This window comes from Tenrec ecaudatus, chromosome 3 (assembly GCF_050624435.1).
Source record: "Tenrec ecaudatus isolate mTenEca1 chromosome 3, mTenEca1.hap1, whole genome shotgun sequence".
NCBI lineage: Eukaryota > Metazoa > Chordata > Mammalia > Afrosoricida > Tenrecidae > Tenrec > Tenrec ecaudatus.
Window position 1 is genome coordinate 182030165 of NC_134532.1, and position 20896 is coordinate 182051060.

At 40.4% G+C, this 20896-nt stretch overlaps 1 non-coding gene and 1 pseudogene across 1 annotated transcript; one reads left to right on the forward strand and one right to left on the reverse strand.

The window, feature by feature from the left end:
* Positions 1 to 10168: 10168 nt before the first annotated feature.
* Positions 10169 to 11220, forward strand: LOC142442478 (nucleosome assembly protein 1-like 1; annotated as a pseudogene).
* A 6564-nt stretch (positions 11221 to 17784) lies between these two features.
* LOC142443958 (U5 spliceosomal RNA) lies at positions 17785 to 17900 on the reverse strand. The gene has a single exon (XR_012783655.1). It is a non-coding gene; the product is annotated as a U5 spliceosomal RNA (small nuclear RNA).
* Between the last annotated feature and the right edge of the window lie 2996 nt (positions 17901 to 20896).

Below are 20896 nucleotides of genomic sequence, written 5' to 3' on the forward strand. Positions count from 1 at the left end.
TGGCACAACAGAACAAAACACTGCCCAGAACTGCACCCTGCGCCCTCCTCACAATTGTTGCTATGCTTGAGTCTATGGTGGCAACCACTGTGTCAATCCATCTCTTTAAGGGCCTTCCTCTTCTTCACGGGACTTTACCACGTATATCGCCATTCTCCAGGAAGTGGTCTCTCCTGACAACGTGACCAAAGTATGTAAGACACAGTATCACCATGCTTGCCTCTAAAGAACGTTCTGGCCGTACTTCCTCCAAGACAGATCCGTTGGTCCTTTTAGCGGTCCACGGTACTTTCAATTTCTTCTCTAGCATCGCAATTCAAATACATTGATTCTTCTTCTGTCTTCCTTATTCAGTGTACAGTCTTTTTTTTTTTAGTGTACAGTCTTTACATGCATATGAGACCATTGAAAAGATCTCGGAAGAGAGAGAAGAGCAAGATGGTGTCCAGGTAAAATCACCTGCCCAGTACTCCTGTTGTTAGATCAGAAAATTAAGAGTGTGAGGGCAGGCCCCACCACGGCACACCAAACCCTGAGGGCAGCATAACCACATGGAGCAACTCATGAACAAAGAGGTCTACAGGGCCGGCCCAAATCAGTACGTGCTACAGAGAACAGTAAACCTACAGATTGGGAAGAGGGGCCAGCCTGCCATGCCCATACAGAAGCCAATCAAGAAGGAAAAAGTGAGCAAGGGACTGGACCCCATCTGGCACACCAAGCCCTGAGCATGACTACCCTGCACGGAGCTGCTAAGGCACAGAGAGGACTGTAGGGCTGACAACAGCTCCAGACATGATGTTCTCTTGCTGGAGCATAGCGTGATAGAGGACAATACTGGGGACACAAGGCGGAGAGTGAGTCCAGTTTGACCAACCTCACAATGTGGCAAACCAAGAAGAGAACATAACAGATCAACACCAAAAACAAAGAAAAGCCACAAAATCCCTGAGGAGCCCCAAAAATAGACTTCAGGCTAGGAGGGGCAGTTCTAGGAACAATCCCCCCAGGACCAATGGGGAGAGAGTCATAAAGGTCAGCAGACAGACCTGGAATTGTATATGCTTTTTCCGTGTTTCTTTGTTGTATGGTTGTTGGTTTTGGTTGGTTTTTTGTGGGGGGGAGCGAGGAGGGTTGCTAGGTTTTTTTTCCTTTTTTTGTTTTACTCTTTTTATTCAATCTTTGTTTTGTTTTTATTAATGTTGTTTTGCCTACCAATATGAGATAGGCAAAGGAAGCCAGCCCAAGCAGAAAGCAACAGGACCGGAGGGACTTGGGGAAAAAGGAGGCACGGGAAAGGAGTGGGGAACAAACAGCACCACAGACAACTAGGTGTCGTATGCACTAGGGACAACTAGGGAATTAAAATCAACAGCGAGAAGGACGTAGAGCTCCTCGTGCTGCTGGAGCAACAGCACTCTGGCTGAGACGAATTACTAAGAGGCAGAAGAAAGACGCATGTGACGGTGGGACAGGAGGAAGGTAAAAGGAAACAGGAAAATTATAGGAAGCAGAGCTATAGATAGGAGTATAAACATAGGTGTGCACTCAGGTAAATATATTAATTCATATAAATAGAGGTATTGACCTATGTACCTATATTTATATGGCAATACATTGAGGAAGTGGACAGACTTTGGGCCTCTACTCAAGTCTTCCTTAAATGCAAGAACACTTTCTTCTAACAACTTGACATTCTGTGATGCTCACCCTCCCAACCGGATCACTGAAAACAAAATGAGTGCACAAACATATGTGGTGAAGAAAGCATCTGGGGTCTTAAATGCTTGAAATTAAACAAGTGGTCATCTAGCAGAGAAGCAACAAGCCCACATGGAAGAAGCACACCACCCCAGTCCTGCCTTTCGATTCTGGCTAGACCGGAGCATGTACAGTGGTACAAATAGGAGGTCACAACACACAGAGTCCATATCAGATAAGTCCCCCCAGGAACAAAAATAGAAGTAGCAATACCAGGAGAGTAAGGGTAAGGTGGGAGGGCCAGGGTAGAGGGGAGGAATGGAGAACTACATGAACAACTCATAACATCCCCCTACCACGACAGAAACGGTGAAGGGAGACAGCAGTCAGTGTAAAATATGAAAGTAATAATAAATTATAATTCATCAAGGGGTTATGAGGGTGGGAGGGGGGAGAGGAAGGAAAAAAGAGGAGCTGATACCAAGGGCTCAAATAGAAAGCAAATGTTTAGAAAATGATGATGGCAACAAATATAAAATATGCTTGATACAATTGATATATGTAATGTTATAAGAGCTGTACGAACCCCCAGTAAAATTATAGATAGACAGAGATACATAGATAGACGTATAAATATATCTTGGCTTGGATCAGGCACACTTTAGTCCTCAAAGCAACATCCTTGCTTTTTAATACTCTAACGAGGTCTTGTGCAGCAGATTTACCCAATACCAGGCATCTTTTGATCTCGGGCTGCTGCTTCCATGAGGATTAATTATGGATCCTTGACAACTTCAACCTTTTCTCCATTTATCATGTTACCTATTAGTTGAGTTGTGAGGATTTTGGTCTCTTTTACATTAAGTCATAATCCATACTGAAAGCTGAAAGCCTGATCTTCATCAGCAAGTATTTCAAGTCCTCCTCATTTCCAGCAGGCAAGGTTGTGTCATCTGCACACTGCAGGTTGTTAATAATCCTTCCTTCAGTCCCAATGTCATATTATTCGTCATTGAAGCCAGCTTCTCAGAGTATTTGCTCAGCATAAAAATGATGACAGACCCCAATGAACACCTTCCTAATTTGGAACCATGCTCTGTTCTGTTCAAACAACTGCGTCTTGATTCATGTCCAATCAAGTGTTCTGGAATTCCCATTCTTCTCAAGGTTATCCATAAGTCATTATGGTCCACATAGTCAAATGCCTTTACGTAGTCAATAAAACAAAAGTAAACATCTTTCTAGTCTTCTCTGCTTTTAGCCAAGATTCATCTGACATCAACAATGATATTATCTCTTGCTCCAGTTTTTCTTCTGAATCCCTCCTGAACCTCTGGCAGCTCCCTAGCAATGAATGCTACAATTTTTTTTTTGGATGGTCTTCAGCAAAATTTTATTTGCATGTGATATCGATGATATTGTTTTATAATTTGAGCATTATAATTTGACCTTTCTTTGGAATGGGTACAAAAATGTATCTCATTCAGACATTTGGCCAATTAGCTGTCTTCCAAATTTCCTGGCATAGGCAAGCAGTGTTTCCAGTGCTTCATCAGGTTTTTTTAAAAACTTTTCAATGGGTATTCCATCAATTCCTGAAACTTTGTTTTTGGCTGATGCTTTCAGTGCTGCTTGAACTTCTTCCTTCTGCACCATTGGTTCTTGCTCATATCTACTTCCTGAAATGGTGGAATAGCAACTAGTTCTTTTTAGTCCAGTGTATTCTTTTTGGTTCGTTCTGTGTATTCTTTCCATCTTCTTTGGAAGCTTCTTTTATCATTCAATATTTTGCTCCTAGATTCTTTCAACATTACAACTCAAGGCTCGTTTGTATATTCCGTTCTTTCAGTTTGAAATATGCTAAGCCTGTCCTTCCTTTTTGGTCTTTGACCTCTAGGTCTTTTCAGATTTCATTGTAATATTTGACTTTATCTTCTTGAGCTCCCTTTGAAAGGTTCTATTCAGCCTCAAATTCACTCACTGAAAAGAACAAAAAAATTTTTTTTAATATTCCTACCAAGAAAAGTTAACAACAATATATTGTTTCCTTCTAGCTCTAGCCAATGTCAAGATCAGGAATACAAAATATTTCCCCATGATTCATTATTGACTCATGTATTAGAGCTTTAATTCTGAGTACTTAATTTTGGTGGGCTAAAATTTACACTCGGGCCCTAAATCTATTTTTTAGTCTGCATACAGATTCAGCCTCAAAAGAGTTCTTTCTGACCTTGACTAGCCATGTGAAAAGCTTTGTCCTCAGGTAGAGTATATTTGAAAATGAGTTACTACCATACCCTAGCTAATCCAGGAAGAAGAAGCCTCGCCCTCAGGAACTTGTCTGGGTGTGCCTTGATAGAAATTGGTACACGAGGGTCAAATAATCATGAGTCATACCCAAGACTACCTTGCTCTGAGAGCCCTGAAACAATGTTTAAGCCTTTCTAACTACAAGTGTTAGTGTCTCAATCATGGTCCCTTTCCACTGTGAGTATCGATCTGCTACCAATCATGATTTTGTGACACTTAACTTTGTCTTCCATATCCTTGTTAAGTGGCCAGTTTCTGCTAATCCTCAGATTCTATTCTGACTTGTTGATGATGGTCTCCCTCCTCCAGATGATGTCTTTCTGTCATTGTCTTTATCCTATTTATGACTTCATATATGTATCCCTATACATTGTATTTGAATTCGAGACCTCTGTTCTCCTATAGTGAGTCAAGCTAACCATAGGTCAGCATTTCAAATCCACCAGGCCATCTGCTGGGGAACGATGAGGCTCTTGGCTCCTGTGAAAATAGTTTCAGAAACCCAGCATTAGAAGTTAAATTCTGAGCACCCGTTTTGCAGAAGGCTATGGATAACAGGGATAACCCAAAATTCATTTGCCAAATCCCCACATGGCTTAAGCCTCCACTGAATTCCGTCTGACCATTAACCAGTGATGTGAACAATATTGCCCTCAGATGAAATACATTGGAATATGGATTGCCTGATCAGCCCAGCAAGGGGCGGTATCCATTAGAGGTTTGTCTGGGGGTGTCCCTGATGGAGATTATAGTCATGACTGCCTTGACTGGAAGGCCCTGGACCAATCTTATAAGCTTTTCTGTCTAACATCATGGTCTTGTTCCAGCTTCTGTAGTCCTGTCTGTAGCAGTGATGGCTTGATCCGCCACAAATCACGTTTGTGTGACAGTTTCCTCTGCCCTTTTAAAATCTCTAAATATCAGAACGCCTTTGGATGCCACTATGACTGTTAGCTCTCTCTGGAGCTAGAGTGATACCTCAGTCTTTGGCTCCACGCGAGAAAGAATTCACGCCGAAGCCTGGTTCGTGATCCAAGTTGAGTTTTATGAGTTAAATGAAGTTTCAGGTTTACACGGCACCCATAGGACTCCTCCCGACCATGCAGCCTGGCGGAAGCTGCTCAGCGTCACACAGACCAAGTTCTCTCTCCCTCTCGACTCTAGGCTCCTGCCCTTTCAAGGATTCCAGGGGGAGGCGTGGTGGACGACCCCTGATCGACCCCATTGGCTAAATTGAATTCACCTGGCCTAGGTGGGCCAATCCAGGTTTAGCACCTACCCATGCCTACTGGCGGGAAACCTGGACCTCTGAGCATGTGCAGCGCACCACTCCTTGTTCCCGCGCTTGACTCTCTGGGCATCCTTTAATGGACATCTTTTAGGCCTGCGCTAGTCTGCCTAGCATGAACTCATGCTAATGATCTCCCTAATCCGGACATGTTGTGACTTTGTCTTTTCCTTGTCTTTGCCCAGTTTAAGACTTAATCAATATTCTCCTTAAATTGCATTTGAGATTTGGGGTTTCTTTTGTACCCTATAAGAACCCACAGGTACAGTTCTACTTTGTCATATAGGATCATTGTAAGTTGGTATTGACTAGATGGCCATGAGTTTGGTTTTGTTTTCTCTCATTTAAAGAAAAAAATTTATTTTGAAATATTTTGAGACATACAGTCAACTTACCCTGCAATAAACTATTGCAATGTTAATGATTTGCATAATTATCTTTATCAAAACCAGGAAGTATGCATTGCAAAACACTTAACATATTGCAGACCTTATTCAGATTTTACGAATTTTTCCACATATATTAGAGTTTAGATTCTAAGCACTGAGCTAGGGGACAAAGACTCCAAGTTCAAATATATCTTGTAGACACTATTTTTAACAGTTTTATTATCACATAAGTTACATATCAGACAATTCGATCATTGAATCATATCAAGGAGAGTTGTGCAATCATTACCATAACAATTTTACAACATCACCCAGTGGTTGTGGTTAAATCTCCTCTAAAATGAGTTGTGAGGTCACAGTCAGTTCTAGTGCTCCCTCTCCCCTCATACCTGGTAGGAAACAAAGATTTCTCCCAAGTTGCCTCCCCCAAATATACACCAAACTTAGCTGCTTGCTACACATGGCAAATGACTATACACTTGGAGGTCAATGAAAGTAGGTCACAGGTTATTCCCCCTAAGAACTATCAGCCATCTAGAGCAATCAGACTGTATAGTCTGTCCCATCCTAAGTAGGGCCCGCTCCCTTCTGGTAAGGATAGTAGTAGATTGTTTCCCTGAAGGAGAACCCAGGGAGGTCAAGCCCACTCAAGGGGGACCAAGGTTAGGTCGCCATCATGAACCTAGGGTCCACCCTTTTTGTCCCATGTATACCACTAGTCCCTCCCCTTCCTATTATGTGTACACCCCTAGCTCATCCCCTTCCTGTTACGCTCATGCCCAGTGAATATCTCCCTCCTATTGATCATATTGCCTATTTTACTGTTGTAGCCTACTGTCCACTCCCAGAAAGAAAACAACCCAGACCGCCAAGTTCAAAAGAAAAAGCTTTATTACCTGCGCAGGGACCGTCAGCCCTCTTGAGAGGAGACTGAGCGGTGCGTCGTTCACTTTTCCAAAGGTTTTTTGTTTTTAAACATTTTATTAGGAAAATTTTTTAAAAAGACAAAGAACATTTTATTAGGGACTCATGCAACTCTTATCACAATCCATACATGCATCAAGTGTATAAAGCACATCTACATTCTTTGCCCTCATCATTTTCTAAGCATTTGTTCTCCACTTAAGCCCTTTGCATCAAGTCCTCTTTTTTCCCCTCCCTCTCCGCTCCCCCTCCCTCATGAGCCCTTGATAATTTATAAATTATTATTTTGTCATATCTTGCCCTGTCCGGTGTCTCCCTTCACCCCCTTTTCTGTTGTCCGTCCCTCAGGGAGGAGGTCATAAGGAGATCCTTGTAATCAGTTCCCTCTTTCCAATCCACTCACCCTCTACCCTCCCAGTATTACCCCTCACACCCCTGGTCCTGAAGGTATCATCCACCCTGGATTCCCTGTGCCTCCAGTTCCTATCTGCACCAGTGTACATCCTCTGCTCTATCCAGACTTGCAAGGTAGAATTCAGATCATGGTAGTTGGGGGTAGGAAGCATTTAGGAACTGGAAGAAAGCTGCATTATTCATCGGTGCTCCATCACACCCTGACTGACCTATCTCCTCCCCTAAACCCCTCTGTGAGGGGATCTCCAGTAGCCGACAAATGGGCTTTGGGTCTCTACTCCGCACTTCCCCCTTCATTCACTATGGTAAGATTTTTTTTTTTCTGATGATGCCTTATACCTGATCCCTTCAACACCTCGTGATCACACAGGCTGGTGTGCTTCTTCCGTGTGGGCTTTGTTGCTTCTGAGCTACACGGCCACTTGTTTACCTTCAAGCCTTTAAGACCCCAGACATTATCTGTTTTGATAGCTTTCTTCGCCACATTTGTTTATGCACCTGTTTGTCCTCGGCGATCATATCATGGAGGTGTGCAGCCAATGATATGATTTTTTGTTCTTTGATGCCTGATAACTGATCCCTTCGGAACCACGTGATCACACAGGCTGGTGTGTTCTTCCATTTTCCAAAGGTTTTTTTTTTTTTTTTACTTTTGCAATGTGCAGGTATACAAGCAAGCAGAGTACAGAAGCAGGATTTGCAGTTAGCTATTCTTAGTCAAACAACTGCTCTTAGTTGAACAATAATCACTCTCGTTGTTCTTCCAACCCTTTTGAATGTACATTTCCTTCGGTACAGTCTGTTGCACTTGTCAGCACAGCCTGCCCTCCCTAATATCAGCTAGTTCATTTATAGTTAGTTCACTTATTGTTCATAATGGCTTCTGTCAGCTCAAAATGGCTTTACTCTTGTCAAGGTATTGTTTAAACTTTTCCCAGAGCTACTACAGTACAATCCCTTCCTGTGACATATGTCTTTACCTGTCATTAGGAGGCATGCGTACCCTCAAAGATATAAGCCTTGTTTAGCAATAAATCTCTCTCTCTGGCCCTCGTGTGTCCCATCTCCACGTGTACCACAAAGAGGAGCTGAGGTGAGCATGCTACCATGAAATTTGTCTGACTTCATTATTTCAATCTCTCTTCTATGTCTCTTATTCTCTATGACTTTACTATAATACTTACCTACTATTGCTGTAAAATTGCGCCTACTGGGCCTGTGATGATTTGTTAGGGGCTGGCTCTCCTGACAAAACTTTCAATGTTTTATTCCTGAAACCTCCTTTCTCTCCCTATTATAGTTTATAGACCTTCTTATTAAGTACTAAACAGGACAAAGAGAAAATAAAGAAAAACGAATAGACTGAATGAGGGAGACCTTAAAAATGAAAATATAAGGATGCTTAAAGTTTTCGTGGCCACAAAGATAATTACAAAAGATAGAAAATAAAATAAACTCCTGGTTTACTAACCCTCCCTGGACTGGCTAGGTGAGTAATGTAATCCACTTAAAAACACACTATGCCTGAAGGATAAATCTTTTTATGTAGTTAGTTTATAGTTAGTTAATAGTCTGAAAGATCTGAAAAGAGGTTTTATATATATATATATATATATATATATATATATATATATATATATATATATATATATATATATATATATATATATATATATATATATATATATAGAGAGAGAGAGAGAGAGAGAGAGAGAGAGAGAGAGAGAGAGAGATCCAAAATGGATTTAAGGCTACAAATGTAAAATTATAGTAAACTTGCTGCTAAAAATTTAAGCTCTAATACAACACTTGGTTTTAGAAAGGCACAGTGCAGAGGGGGGAGCGGGGAGGGAGGGGGAAAAGGAGGACCTGATGCAAAGGGCTTAAGTGGAGAGCAAATGCTTTGAAAAGGATTAGGGCAAAGAATGTACAGATGTGCTTTATACAATTGATGTATGTATATGTATGGATTGTGATAAGAGTTGTATGTGCCCCTAATAAAATGTTAAAAAGAAAGAAAGGCACAGTATAGACACACATTAGAAAGCTTTGAGAGGAGACATATGTATTAAGGAAAATAAAGAAAAGATGCAAATACCAGAATAAGAGATGAAAAAGGTGACATTACAACAGATCCAAATGAAATAAAAAGAATAATAACACACTGCTATGAAAAACTGTATGCAAACAATTCTGGCAATTTAGAATAAATGAACAGATTCCTAGAAATACATCACCCACTCAAATTAATACAGACATAAATTGAAAAAAATCAAAAGACTCATAGCAAAAGAAGAAATAGAACAGGTCGTTAAGAAACTACCAACCAAGACAAGCTCTGGACCAGATAGTTGGGGAATTCTACGAAATATTCAGAGAAAGTCTGACACCCAATACTACCAGAACACAGAAAAGAAAACAAACTCATTCCATGAACCCAGCATAACACTGTTACCCAAACCAGACAAAGACCCTAAAAAGATAGAAAATTATAAATCAATATCCCTCATGGACATAGATGCTAAAATCCCCAACAAAATTCTGGCCAATAGACTCCAATATCATATCAAAAAAATAACTCACCATGACCATGTGGGATTCATTCCAGGGATGCAGGGACAGCTCAATATTCCAAAAACGATCAATGCAATCTACCACATAAAAAACACATGATTATATCAATAGATGCAGAAAAGACATTTGACAATATTCAACATCTGTTTTTATAAAAATATTCAACAAAATAGGAATATAAGGGAAAATCCACAATATAATAAAAAGTCATATAAAAACCAGCAGCCAACACCACTCTCAATGGAGAAGAGCTAGAAATATTTCCACTGAGAACAGGGACCAGACAAGGGTGCCCCATCACTAGTCTTATTCAACACCATGCTGGAAGGTTTAGCTAGACCCATCAGACAATAAAAAAGAAATCAAAGTAATAAAAATAGGTAAAGAAGAACTAAAACTCTATTTGCAGATGATATAATCCTATATATAGAAAACCCAAAAGTCTCCACAAAAAGCCTACTGGAAAAAATCGAAGGATTTGGCAAGGTGGCAAAATACAAAATTAACAACCTGAAATCAACTGAATTCCTGTATACCAGCAAAGACAAGAAAGACATTAAAGCTTTTTTAGCACCATCTGCCCTCGGCGCCGCCTCCTGCTCCACCCGCTGCCTCCGCCGCTGCCCTGAGTCACTGACTGCGCACCTCCGAGCGCCCGGCTCCACGTTCTGGCCGCCGATAATTTGGAGTTCTTACAACATGGCAGACATTGACAACAAAGAACAGTCTGAACTTGATCAAGATTTGGATGATGTTGAAGAAGTAGAAGAAGAAGAAACTGGTGAAGAAACAAAAAATCAAAGCGCGTCAGCTGACTGTTCGGATGATGCAAAATCCTCAGATTCTTGCAGCCCTTCAAGAAAGACTTGATGGTCTGGTAGAAACACCAACAGGATACATTGAAAGCTTGCCCAAATAGTTAAGAGACGAGTGAATACTCTTAAAAACCTTCAAGTTAAATGTTCCCAGATAGAAGCCAAAATCTATGAGGAGGTTCATGATCTTGAACGAAAATATGCTGTTCTCTGTCAGCCTCTATTTGATAAGCGTTTTGAGATCATCAACGCGATTTATGAACCTACGGAAGAAGAATGTGAGTGGAAACCTGATGAAGAGGGGGAAATTGCAGAGGAGCTGAAAGAAAAGGCCAAGGTTGAGGATGAGAAGAAGGATGAAGAAAAAGACCCCAAAGGAATTCCTGAATTTTGGTTGACGGTTTTTAAGAATGTTAATTTACTCAGTGATATGGTTCAGGAACACGATGAACCTATTCTGAAGCACTTGAAAGATATTAAAGTGAAGTTCTCAGATGCTGGGCAGCCTATGAGTTTTGTCTTAGAGTTTCACTTTGAACCCAATGAGTATTTCACAAGTGAGGTGTTGACAAAGACACACCGGATGCGATCGGAACCAGATGGTTCTGATCCCTTTTCTTTTGATGGACCAGAAATCATGGGCTGTACGGGGTGCCAGATAGATTGGGAAAAAGGGGGAAATGTCACATTGAAAACCATTAAGAAGAAGCAAAAACACAAGGGGCGTGGAACAGTTCGTACTGTGACTAAAACGGTTTCCAATGACTCTTTCTTTAATTTCTTTGCCTGGGAGAGTGGAGGGTGAGTGGGTTGGAAAGGGGGAACTGATTACAAGGATCCACATGTGACCTCTTCCCTGGGAGAGGGACGGCAGAGAAGGGGGGGAAGGGAGACTCCGGATAGGGCAAGATATGACAAAATAACGAGGTATAAATTACCAAGGGCACATGAGGGAGGGGGGAAAGGGGAGGGAGGGGAAAAAAAAAGAGAACCTGATGCAAGGGCCTTAAGTGGAGAGCAAATGCCTTGAGAATGATTGGGGCAGGGAATGTATGGATGTCCTTTATACAATTGATGTATGTATATGTATGGATGGTGATAAGAGTTGTATGAGTCCCTAATAAAATGTAAAAAAAGAAAAGAGGAGAAAAAAATGATTAGGGCAAAGACTGTACAGATGTGCTTTATACAATTGATGTATGTATATGTATGAACTGTGATAAGAATTGTATGAGCCCCAATAAATTGTTAAAATTAAAAAAAAAAAAAGAACTCGTCGACTTTCCACCTCTGAAAAAGGTGGCACCAAAGCAAGTATCAATGGTGCTGTAGAAAGAAGTTCAAGCTGCACTAAAATCATTAGCCAAAAATAAAACTCTAGGAATTGATGGGACACCAATTGAAACATTTGATCAAGCTGAGGAAGCTCTGGAAACACTCATCTATATCATGAAATTTGGAGAACAGCTCCTTGGCTGGAAAAGATCCATATTTGTAGCCATTTTTTAAAGTGACCCAACAGAATGCTCAGATTATAAAACAATATCATTGATATCACAGGCAAATAAAATTTTGCTGAAGAGCAACCAACAAAGGTTTAGCAGTCACTGACAGAGAGCTGCCAGAGATTCAGGCAGGATTCACAAGAAAAGGTGGAACAAGGGATGTCATTGCTAATGTCAGATGGGTCTTGGCTCAGAGAAGATCAGAGAGATGTTTATTTGTGCTCTATTGAATCTGCAAAGGCATTTGGCTGTGTGAATCATGATGAACTATGGACAAGCTTGAGAAGAATGTGAACTCCAGAACCTTTCATTGTGGTCCTGTGGAACTTGTACATGAATCAAGATACTTTTTTTGTGAACAGAACAGGGAATATTGCATAGTTTAAAATCAAGAAATGTATGCATAAGGGTTATATCATTTCACCATACAGTACATAGTCAATCAGTACGCTGAACAAACAATCAGAGAAGCTGGCTTATATGAAGAATAATGTGACATCAGGATTGGAGAAAGGCTTATTAACAACCTGTGATATTCAGATGACACAACCTTGCTTGGTGAAATTGAGGAGGATTTGAAGCACTTGCTGGTGAAGATGAAGGACTACCACCTTCAGTATAGGTTCCAATTAAATGTAAAGAAGATCAAAATCTTCACAGCTGGACCAATAGGTAATAACATGAAAAAGATAAAATTCTGATGCCATCAAGGATTTTAACTTGCTTTGATCCACAATCAATGTTCATAGAAGCAGTAATCAAGCAATCAAAAGCTGCATTGCACTGGGTAAACCTGTTGCACAAGATCTCTTCAGAGTACTGAAGGGTGAAATGTTTTGAAGACCAAAGTTTATCTGAGGCAAGCCATGTATTTTCAATGGCCTCATTGCATGTGTAAATTGGATATTGAATAACAAAGAGAAAAGAAGAATTAATGCAATAGAATTATGATGCTGGTGAAAAATACTGAAAGCACTATGGATTGCCAAAATAACTAATGATCATTATAACTTGTGATCATTAGAGTCAGGACGTCCCTTGGAGGCTCGGTTGTGGAGACTTCATCTCATGTAATTTGTACATGTTGTCAAGAGATAGGAGTCTCTGGAGAAGGACACTGCGCTTGGTAAAGTGGCAGGGCAGGGGAAAGGAGGAAGGTCTTTGACAAAATGAATCTACATAGTGACCTAATCAAGGCCTCAAGCACATGGACAATTGTGAGGATGGTGCAGGACCGGGCATTATGTATGGCATAGCCATGAGTTAGAACCAACTCAAGGGCACGAGGCAACAACAATGACTGCTGATCTACATCCTCAGTAAATGATCTGGAAGAATTCAATGGAGGTTTAATTCCTATGCTGTTGTTGTGGAGGGTGCCATCGAGTCAGTACTAACCCATAGTGACTTTATGCACAACAAAAGGAAACAGTGCCAAGTCCTGCGCCATCTTCACAATTGTTCCTATGCCTGAGCCCGTTGTTGCAGCCACTGACTCAATCCAACTCCTTCAGGACCTTCCTGTTTTTCGCTGTCCCTCAACTTTACCAAGCACAATGCCCTTCTCCAGGGACTGGTCTCTCCTGACAACTTGTCCAAAGTATGTATGATGTAGTCTTGCCATCCTTGCTTCTAAGGAGCACTCTGGCCTTCCTTATTCCAAGACAGACAGTTTGTCCTTGTCAACAGTCCATGGTACTCTCCATAGTCTTCGCCAGCACCACCATTCAATAGATCAGTTCTTCTTCACTCTTCCATATTCACTGTCCTCCTTCACATGCATAGGGCACAGTTGAAAATACCATGACTTGGATCAAGCAAACTTTAGTCATCAAAGCAACATCCTTGCTTTTCAGTACTGTAAGGAAGGCTGTGTAGCAGATTTACTTAATCCAAAGCTTCTTTTGATCAACTCTTGACTGCTGTTCCCATGAACACTGATTGTGTATCCAAGCAAGGAAAAATTCTTAGCAGCTTCCACCTTTGCTCCATTTATCATGGTGTTACCTATTGGTCTAGTTGTGAGGCATTTTTCTGTACATTGAGCCATAATCCATACTGAAGTCTATAATCCTTGATCTTTATCAGCAAGTGCTTCCGGTGCTCCTTACTTCCAGCAAGCAAGATTGTGTCATCTGTATTTTGAAGGTTGTTAATTAGCCTCCCTCCAATCCTGATGCCATGTTCTTCTTCATATAATCTAGCTTCTCTGATGATTTGCTGATAACTTCTGTGAGAACTTTGCAAATGGTTTGGGGGCTGTCACTGCTATCCATAGCTTTTTGAAAACTGGGGTGCCCAGAATTTATGCTTTAGTGTAGTAAAAAAAAAGTTTGCCCTCAGACAGAATGTATTTGAGAATAGATTACAATTTCCTGAAAGAGCTCTGACGGTGTAGTGGCCTACATGTTGAACAGCTAATTTCAAGGGTCAGAAATTCAAAACCACCAGCTGCTCCATGGGAGAAAGATGAGGTTTTCTACTCCTATAAAGATAGATATATACAGAAGCAGTTCTACTCTGTCTAAGAGTCAGAATGGAATCAGTGGCAGTGAGTTTAGCCCAAGGAGGGGTAGTCCTGCCCTTAGGGGTGTTACCTTGGCATGCCCTTATTGGAAATTGAGGTATCAGGAACCTCTCTTCATAAATCATACTCGAACCATCAAGTATTCAGGTGATTGTACGAGCCTAGATTTAAACTTGTAAACTTACCTACTCTGCATTGCTGGAAAAACAAAAAGACTTGTGTTCTCATTGGATCATATCAGAAAATTCAGGATGTCAATATATCTTTTCACTGGTGGTGCAAATCTCGATCACTTGGCTAAGCCAGTGTCTGCTATGTAATAAAGCTAGTCTTTGTCCCTTTTAAGTGATAACTATCTTGAAGTATAGTCTTTGACATTGTGCAAATATCCTGTTTCTCCTCACACTCATTCACTGATTTTAGTATTGAAACATCGTCAGCTACTGAAGGCCTAATGAATAGAAGCAGAGCATTGTCAGAGATGGTGCTGAGGATGGGCACCCCAAACGTGATTGAGGAGCTCCTTCCTCTGAGTGGGGTTGACCATGGTGACCAGCCTGCGGGAATGGATCCTTCAGCATCTTCATTTGCTGATGGAGCACCACTCATGCTGATGGAGCACCACTCAAGGTAATGAGCTACAACCATCTGCTAATGTTCAGAACTTGAAATGTGTGAAGTTTGAATCTAGAAAAATTGTAAGTCATCAAAAATAAAATGGAATGAATAAAGATCCATATCCCATTAGTGAGCTGAGATGGACTGGTATTGGCCATTTTGAATCAGAAAACCATATAATTTATTATTCAAGGAATAACACAATAAAAAAGAATGAGTTGGTATTCATTGTCAAAAGGACATTTCAAAACTAATCCTGAAATACAATGCTCTTTGTGATAGGATTATAACCATCTGCCTTCAAGGAAATCCAAACAATACAACTATTATTCAAATTTATGTACCAACCTAGCACTGAAGAAATTGAAGAATTCTACTAACATCTTCAGTTGGAAATGGATCAAGCATGCAATCAAGATGCATTGATTGTTGAACAAATAAAATTTGAAAAAAGATGCATTTGATAATTATTGGTGATTGTAATGCAAAAGTTGGAAATGAGAGGAAGAGACAGTAGTTGGAAAATATGATTTGAGTAATAGAAACAAAGCTTGAGATCATCTGATAGAATTTGGCAAGAGTCGTGACTTATTCATAGCAAATACCCTTTTCAACAACACAAAAGGCAACTAGACACAAGACTTCCCCAGAAGACACGCAGAAATCAAATTAACTACATCTGTGGGAAGACATGATGGAGAAGCTCAATATCAGCAACAAAAACCAGACCAGGGTCCCATGGTGGAACAGACCATCAATTGCTCACATGTAAGTTCAGGATAAAGCTGAACAAAATTAAAATAAGTCCACAAGAGCCAAAATATGAACTTGTGTTTATCCCAACTGAATTTTGAGAATATCTCAAGAACAGATTTGTTTTAATGATCTGTGGGAAGGCATCGAGAACATCATACATGAAGAAAGCAAAAGGTCATTTAAAAGGTAGGAAAGATATGAAAATAAAAATAATTTATAAATTATCAAGGGTTCACAAGGGTGGGAGGGTGGGGAAGGGAGGGACAAAAAGAGGAACTGATACCAAAGGATCAATCTCCTGTCAGCTTTCGAAGGAGTGGAATCTAGCCTGTCGATCAGGTCACAGCTTGACAACCTCATTTTGAGGTGCAAAGGAGATAAATAGCTCACTGGAGGTCGGATGCACACTCTGCTTCGTCTTCCTGCTGACAAGCCACATGGAGCCACACTGATGTAGCTGGAGCCCTGGAGCTGAAGAAACCACAAGGAGCCCCATGTCAGCACTGAGATGCTTCCACTGCCCCTGGATCCACAAGACTTTCAACCCACTGGCCTGTGGTCTTCCTTCATTTGGTGTCATTGCATGTGCTGCGAAGTCTGAAGAGGAATTTATAGACTGATAATGGACATATGGACTAATATTGGATTTATGGACTTGATCTGGACTGAGTTGGGATGTTTTCTTAATGTACAATTTCCCTTTGATATAAAGTTCTCTCTTGCACATATGAGTGTCTCTCTGGATTTGTTTCTGTAGTCTACTTGGACTAACACAGCTCAGTCAAAAGAAAATGTTTTGGAAATGATGATGACAACATATGCACAAATGTGCTTGATATATGGATTGTTAGAAGAGCTGTAAGAGCCTCCCATAAATAATTTATTAAAATTAAATAAATTAATAGAACTTTTCAAAGGGCAACATGAGAAGACAAAGCCAAATATTATAATGAAATGTGCAAAAACCCAGAATTAGAAAACCAAAAGGGAAGAACAGCTTCAGCATATTTAAACTGAAGGAACTCAAGAAAACAATTCAAGCCTCCAGTTGCAATCTTGAAAGATTCTATGGGCAAAATACTGAACGGTGCAAGAAGCATTCATACAAGATGGAGAGACTACAGAGCCCCTGTGCCAAAAAGAACTAGTGGACATTCCACCATTTCAAGAGGTAGCGTATCATCACAAATCAATGGTGCTAAAGAAGGAATGCCAAATTGCATTGAATGCATTAGCCAAAAACAAGGCTCCAGGAATTAATGGGATACTAATTAAAATGTTTCAACAAGCTGATAAGGCACTGGAAGCACTCACTCCTCTACGCCAGGAAATTTGGAAGTCATAAAGAGAGGAAAGAAATAGGAGGCAAAGGGTATTTATAGAGGTCTCAATACAGGCATACACATATGTAAATACATTTTTATATAATGATAGATAAATAGATCTATGTACATATATTTATTTGTTAAGTATTAAGGCAGCAGACAGACATTGGGCCCTTTCTCACGTACTCCTTCAACACAGAAATACATTGTTCTAATAAACCAACATTCTGTGATGCTCCCCTTTCAGATCACTGAAGACAATATGGGTGCATAAACTAATGTGGTAAAGAAAGCTGATGGTGCCTGGCTATCAAAATATAGAGCATCTGGGGTCTTAAAGGCTTGAAGATTAACACGTGGTCATCTAGCTGAGAAGGAACAAAGCTTACATGGAAGAAGCACACCAGCCTGTGTGATCATAAGGTGTCAATGAGATCAGGTATCAAAGACCCAATACAAAAAATATATATCAATGTGGATGAAGGGGAGCACGGAGTGGAGACCCAAAGCCCATCTATAGACAATTGAACACTTCCTTACAGAAGAGTTACAAGGAAGAGACAAGCCAATCAGGGTGCAGTATAGCACCAACGAAACATACAATATTCCTCTAATTCTTTCTTTTTTTTTTTTTATGTAGCCTTGCATAGACAAGGCCTCAAAAAATTAGTTTAAGACTCAGAGTTGTTCCTCTCCACGGAAATCTTTAGTAAAAGGCGAAAGATTTATGCGATCTGAAGAGAAACCAGAGTATTCCTCTAATTCTTTCATGCTTCCTCCCCTCCCAGTATCATGACCTCAAATCTACCTTACAAATTCAGCTATACCAGAGCATATACACTGGTACAGATAAGAACTGGCAACACAGGGAATCCAGGACAGATAAAACCCTCAGGACCAATGAGAGTAGGAATACCAGGAGGGGAAGGGGAAGGTGAGAGGAGAAAGTGGAAATCGATCACAATGATCTACATATAACCCCTCCCAGGAAGAGAGACAACAGAGAAGTGGGTAAAGAGAGACAGAGGGTCGGTGTAAGACATGGAAAAAAAATTATAAATTAGCAAGGGTTCATGAGGAAGGAAGGGTCTGGGAGGGGGGAAATGAGCTGATACTAAGGGCTCAAGTAGAAACTGTTTTTAAAAGGAGGATGGCAGCATACATACAAATGTGCTTGACATACGGAGGTATGTGTGGATTGTCATAAGAGCTGTAAGAGTCCCCAATAAAATGATTTAAAAAAAGAGAGAGATCAAAAGCAGATTAGGTAAATCTGCTTACCAAAACCTCTCTAGAGAATTGAAAAGAAAGGATATTATTCTGAGGACTAAGGTTTGCCTACTTTAAGCCATTGTATTTTCAACTGCCTCATATGCGTGTGAAAGAAATTTGGGTATTGAATAAAAAAGACTAAAGAAAAATTGATCCATTTGAATTGTGGTGCTGGAGAAGAATATTGAAAATACCATGGACGCATATATGTATAGGTCTAGTATTAAGGTAGCAGATGGACATTGGGCCTCCACTCAAGTACTCGCTCAATGCAAGAATACTTCCTTCTATTAAACTGATATTCCATGATGCTCACCTTCCTGACATGACACAGGAATCCAGGACAGATGAATCCCTCAGGACCAGTGGTAAGAGTGGTGATACCGGGAGGGTGGGGTGGAAAGGGGCAACAGATTACAAGGATCTATACATAACCTACTACCTGGGGGATGGACAACAGAAAAGTGGGTGAAGGGAAACGTTAAACAGTGCAAGAAATTACAAAACAACAATAATTTATAAATTATCAAGGGTTCATGAGGGAGGGGCAGTAGGGAGGGAGGGGAAACATGAGGAGCTGATACCAGGGGCTCAAGTAGAAAGCAAATGTTTTGAGAATGATGAGGGCAACAAATGCACAAATGTGCTTGACACAATGGATGTATGTATGGATTGTGATAAAAGTTGTACAAGCCCCAATAAAATGATTTTTTAAAAAGAAAAAGAAAGAAAATATCATGGAATGCTGAAAGGACAAATGGATCTGTCTTGGAAAACGTAGGCCAGAATGCTCCTTAGAGGCAAGGATGGTGAAACTTAGCTTCATATACTTTGGACATGTTGTCAGGAGAGATCAGCCCTGGAACAGGACATCATGTTTGGTAAAGTATGGGGGCAGAGAAAGACAGAAAGGCCCTCAAGTAGATGGATTGGCACAGTGGCTACAATGAGCTATGCATAGGAACAATTGTGAAGATGGCACGGGACGGGGCAGTGTTGCATTCTGTTGCACATAGGGTGCTATGGGTCAGGATGGACTCGATGGTACCTAACAACACAACAGTCATGGCTTATTTTCTTTCTGAAGTTTTCCAGGTTAGTCATTTCCATTTCCTTCAGGTTAGTGCCCTAGACTTTTTCACGTGCCCACTTCTTTGTAGGCGCTCTGAGTCCATTCAGAAATGCCTTGGAAGAAAGGCCTGGTGACTGACTTCTGAAACATCAACTACTGAAATCTCTATGGAACAGTTTTGCTCTGACACCAAAAGGTCACCATAAATTGGCGTCTACTTTACAACAGCTGGTAGCACTGTTCACAGTTAATTCTGGGACTGCCAGGCATCCCGGACTCATTCTGTGCTTTTCCTACTCCGTCTCTGGATTCAACTGCGTCTTCCCTTTTTTGAAAATTTGTTTTTCGAAACCAAAATCTAGGTATTAAGTATGCTCATTACTACTGGGGTATCATTGTTCCTGGCCCCACATTGTGAACAGAACAAATGGTACAAATATTTACTTCGTTCTGTATATAAAAAACAATACAACGACATGCATTCATACTGGCCTTCATTGATCCTAATTAATCACTTAAGGCTCATTTTAACCTTTGCCCATTTCTTACTTTGTAAGTTCTTTCTCCAACAATAAAACACCATGATCTCATTACTTATAGAATATTCACTAATTTGTTCAGTCTCAGTCTCCATAAAGGATCCCTAATGGTACAGTGAAGTACTAGGCTGCTAATCAAGTTTGTGGAAATTTTTCTTTTCTTCTCATGCCATTTACCATGGACTTTTAAAGCATCCTCATATATTTATTTTCTATTTAGATTGAAAATATTTTCAGTTAAAAGAGTTGGAAATATATATGTTAAGTTTTGTTTAAATATCAACTATTTCATAGAAATACCGACTAGTTCATGGACAAGAGAAATGAAAATGTAATGGAATTTCTATGAACTCTTTGAAACCCTCTCACTTAAGCAATATCCATCTCCAGGCTTTAAAATTACATATGCAACGTGTCCTGAGCTTGCTCAAAACAAAGACACCTGGACTTCATTCATGATTCCATCTTTACTATCCATCTTTACTTTAAATATTTCTGTGCACGCAATTAATGGGAATTTCCAGCTCCCTGGTAATCCATCCACTCCACTACCATCCATGGGTTTCAATTCTATCTCTTACTAAAGCTCACGCTTCTCCGTTCTTGTGCTGCTGCCCTGTCACAGGTCACCACTGAAACTACCTTCTTTCCCTTTTCCAGTTCTGCCCACAAATCCATACGGCAAACAGTTCTTTCTAAAATTCCTATCACGGAAGATTGCTTCTACTTTAAAACTCTCCCTTTTGTGCCTCAAAGGACAGCATCAAGAAAGAGAAACACACACACACAAAGTGAAACACATGACACCTTAGTGCAATTGGTCAAACACAAAGGACAAATACCGCATGAGACCACCGTTATGAAAAG